This window comes from Octopus bimaculoides, chromosome 16 (genome assembly GCF_001194135.2).
Source record: "Octopus bimaculoides isolate UCB-OBI-ISO-001 chromosome 16, ASM119413v2, whole genome shotgun sequence".
NCBI classification, from domain to species: domain Eukaryota; kingdom Metazoa; phylum Mollusca; class Cephalopoda; order Octopoda; family Octopodidae; genus Octopus; species Octopus bimaculoides.
Genome location: NC_068996.1, coordinates 34,916,834 through 34,922,120, shown reverse-complemented (window position 1 = coordinate 34,922,120; position 5,287 = coordinate 34,916,834).

The following is a 5,287-nucleotide window of genomic DNA, read 5'->3' as shown; positions in this document are numbered from 1 at the left end:
TATATATATATATATACAATATATATATATACAATATATATATATATAAATATGTATACTATATATATATATACATATATACATACAATATATATATATATATACATATATACAATATATATAGATATACACACACACATATATACAATATATATATATATACACACACATATATACATACAATATATATATATACATACACATATATACATATGTATAAACTTTGACTCTCCAGTTATATATGTATATGTATTTATATTTATATATACGTATGTATATATACATACTTGTGTATGTATGTGTGTATATTTATTTATGTATTTGAAAATTAATTTCATAATCGTTAATGTTGTAAGCAATTTTTGTATAGTTGGCTTTCTCATCTTTTATCCATTTTTTTTAAACATATATTTCATACAATATTTTTATGCATTGTTAGTTCCACTGCCTTCATTTTGAACCTTACTGTCTTATCTTTCTGCTTCATTAAAAATTCTTTTTTTTTTTGTTTTTATACTTTTTTCTCATGAAATTTCTATGCATGCTTTTTATTAACCCTTTGTTAAGAATGTTACTGTAAATTACCTAATTTTGCTTCAAGCTTTACCACATAGCTTAATAATATTCATTCAGTTCTGAGTCAAATGGAGGCAATAACAAGTGAATGAGACTTCTGGTGATTTGCTTGTGCCTAAGAAAATATGTCAAGCTAAGTGAAATCGTGGTTGTGGCCAGTGCTGGGGACATAAAAATCACCCATGCCAGTGACATGTAAAGGATACCCGAAACACTCTGTGGAGTGCTTGACATTAGGAAGGGCATATAGCCATAGGAACCAAGCCAAAACAGACAAGAGCCTGGTGCAGCTCTGCATCTTATCAGCTTTAGTCAAATTATCTAACCCATGCCAGTATGGAAAATAGACATTAAATGATGATCTCTTCAACACCAAAGTTAATGATTTTATTGTCCCAACTTGAGACTCTCTTACCCCCCTCTTTCTCTTTTGTCCTCCCCACTACCTAACCTCTTTCTCCTTTGGTAAACTTACATCTGTAAATATATCCACACTTTTTCCTTTCATGGCTACTTGCCTACAAACAATTGATCTCATTGGTCATATAATTTTGACTTTTTTTCAATTTGCCATTTGTCCTGTGGGTAAATTGGTGAACCATTCACTCATCTTCATGGGGCAATAAAAACAACTCAAAAGTAATCGGATTTCAGGATTAAGTAAACAGGTGTTGTGTGTGTTACAAGTTATGTAACAAATATTGTTTAGCTATGAAACATATGTACTTTTATTTACCTTTTCCATTCCTAACTTTTTTTTGTATATATATATATATATATATATATATATATATATATATATATATTATACATATATTATACACACACACACACATATATATATATATATATGTGTGTGTGTGTGTATATATATTTGCATGTGCATGCTTGTGAACAAGAATTGATGTTTCCTTCATCTGCAAGTATGTTCATTCATTGGTTGTAAACAATGGTTCTGCTAACAATGTTAATTACTTGAAGACCACTACAAAAACATGTTCAAACATACTGATATGTTTGTGCAAACTTTGTAAGCAAAAGACTCATTCAACTGATGATGTTTGTTTCTGGTTATCCATGTAACCATATTGGAAGTGATTTTTATTTGATAAACTGGGAGATTATTACCTTACTTAAAAACAAGAGGTGGGAAGTAGTGTTAGTAAGGACATCCACTCATAGGAATCTCTACTCCAACATACTTTCATCTAATCCATGTAAGAATGGAAATGTAGATGTTAAAATAATAATAAACACTGTACAACGATTAGCATTTGAAAGGGCATCCAGCTGTAAAAACCCTGCCAAAAGAGACACAGTAGCCTGGGGTAGTCTTCTATCTGCCCGGCTCCTGTCAACCATCCTATCCATATATGCATGGAAGACAGATGTTAACTGATAATGATGATGATGAAGATATATATACATATATATATATATATATATATATATATACATATATGCAGTATTTATTCTTACTTGAGTTCTAATCCTGCTAAAGTTAACCTTACCTTTCATCTTTTCAGAGGTGTATGTGTTTGAGGTGGAGTGGGGTGTCAATCAAAGAAAAGTACTAATCCATCCAGGGTAGTGGACTAGTGGAATTTTTAGAGTGTTAGTAGTTGGGCTATCTTCTGGTATTTGCTCTGATGGCTAGGTCCTTTGAGTTCTGATGACAATGTCTGTGATGACCTTGCTGCCTTCCCTTTTGGACGTCAACAGTGGAGAAGGGAGACTTTCATGCAAGAATAACCACTAGACTTCAATGGTAAAAAGAAAAAAAAACTAAAAAAAAAGGCAATAAAGTCCAAAAGAAAAGAAGCTCAGGCCTGTATCTTGGAGAGGAATATTGTAGGCATAAAGACCATAGTCTCACAAGATATACAAATTATACAGAGATACCGGAATATATTATTACTATTGTGTTGCTTGTTACCCCTTCTTACTACTCTCTTCAACCCTTCTCCAACTTATATGTTGTTGGAGGAAGACCTCCAACTTATATGTTGTTAGAGGAAGATCCATTCACTGTACTCAACACTACCCCTCTCCGTCTTGTCACCAGTTATTTTCCCTAACCTTCCATCCAACTCATATTTAGCAGTTCCCCACCTCCACTTCAACTGTTAATCTTCATTCAGTATATTCACATTCCTACTTCATCTCTAACCATCCCTCACTGCTTCCATACTCTTGCAACTTCTATTCACCTACACTTCTTGTTTTTCTACTTCCAGGGCTCATTGTGACACCTCATCACCACCATTTTGTTAAGTCTTCTATGTCTTCTGTCAAACATTATTCATATACATATATTATTTAATAAAAGTCGGGATGCAAAGAAGTGAGAAAAGAATCCAATGTATATTGTGATCTATTAAACGATTTAACAGATAAAACATAGTTATAAAAAATATAAACATATTCTTTGCTGAGTTTAGCACCTAGAAGAACTACACCTTGTCTTGGGCTAATTTACAGCAGATAGGCAAACAGGGTCACATCAGTGGTAAGGGTTTCTCTATGATGATTTTTTAATCATATGTTTTCAAAATAAAGTAAACATTTAATGTGATAATTATTTACATATTTCTCTCTAAAATATTCAAAATCAAAGCGATAGCCATAAAAAAAAAATGCTTAATATTTTAAAATAAGTAGATTTCTTAGCATTTCTTCCTAATTGATTTTTAATTATTTACACACCTATGTTAATTGTAAACCCTCTTTTCAATATGATAACCATTTGCAGACTGTTTCTTGTTTCCATTATACATCATATAACTGCTCTAATTATAAACCCTGTTGTTATTGTGTGTTAACCCTTCTATAGACCCACAGTACAGTGTTAACCTTAAGGAGTCAATAATACTTTTGTAATGTGTGCTAACTCTTACATATGTGTTTGTGTGTGTGTGTGTGTATATATATATATATATATATATAAATAAAATTATGAATTGAAATTCTACTGAAGTTATCAAGAAAAACAATGTACATGTGTGAGGGAGCAAAAGATTTACATTTAGTTACTGTTGTTGACAAAATATTGTGGTGTTGGTTCATTTCCAAAAGTTGAAATGATTTAAAGGTCAGATGTGCGCACACTGGCACACATGTCTGTATGTGTGTGTGTTATTTCATATATATATGAAATAATGATGCATACATCTAATTTTCATAACATATTCTTGTACACATGGACATAAAAACAGCTTTCATATGTAGGGGTTAATGTTATGAAGAGAGGTATGCATCACTGTTTTGTTCTGACTGTTTCAGGTGTGAATAATAATAATAGCAATAATAATAATAATAATAATAATAATAACAATAATAATAATAATGACAATAATAATAATATTCATAATAATTGAAAAGAATGCATGCAAAACTCCAGGAGCTCCAACAAAACCTGTAATAAAAAGAAATAATAATAATAATAAAGAGACTGAAGGTTTCATATTGGCAGCACAAGATCAAAGTTTGCTTACCAAAAACTACCAGGCTAACATTCTTCAAAACAGTTCTGACCCTAAATGCAGATTCTGTAATACATTTGACAAAGCAATAAGCCATCTCATCTTGTGATGTCCTGTGCTGACACCAAATGAATACAAAAATCGCCACGATAGGGTAGGACAGTATTTACATTGAAAACATTACAAAATCAGCACATCTGCTTACTCGTATGAACATCATCCTGAGCCAGTCATTGAAGGTAAAAATGTCACTATCCTTTGGGATTTTCCAGTCAACACCGACAGAATGATCCAGGGTAACCGACCAGACATAGACATTAAGGACAGGGAAGAAAATACTTGTAGACTAATAGATATAAGTGTTCCCACTGATAGAAATATATCTGTAAAGGAATTTAACAAATTAAGTAAATATAAGGACCTGGAAATTGAAATAAAAAAGGTGTGGTCAGATTGAGAACACAATATTGGCAGCACAAGACCAAGCTTTGGCCATAAATTGGAGGGTGAACCTTAGGAATAATCAAGTGTCTCCACTGCCAAATCTGTTTAGAGTTGACAAAACAATTGCCTAAATCATGAATGAATGCCCTAGACTTGCCTGAAACCAATATAAATTGTTGCGACACAATGAGGTAGCGAAAGTGCTACATTGGAAACTGTGTGAAAAATGAGAGTTAGAGAGAGATAAGACATGGTATGAGCACAAGTCACAGAGAGTGGCAGAGTCAGAGACCTGCAAAATCCTGTGGGATTTCCCAATCCAAACAGACTAGGTGCTTAAGCATAACAAGCCAGAAGTAGTAGTGGTGGACTAAGTAAACCATATGTGCTCTATAATTGATGTGTGTCCCTTTAAAACACAAATAGTCAAGAAGGAAGGCATATTAGACATATACAATCCTCTTAAGTACAAGATAGCTAGACTGTGGAAAATGGCGGTGAAGATAGTGCCAATTATTGTTGGATCCTTGTGGATAGTATCAGAAGGCATCAAGAGGAATATAAAAGACATTGGAATAGTGTCTTGCAGAACTGTTATAAAAGGTTTGCCTCATTTAACATGGTCAAAATCATCAGGAAAGTATTAGTTGAAAAGAACAGATAGCAAGCCTGCTACACATGCAAGGACTCCAGAAGTTCCAACAAAACCGGAGTTAAAAAGAAAAATAATAATAATAATAATAATAATAATAATATATATATATATACATATATATATATATATA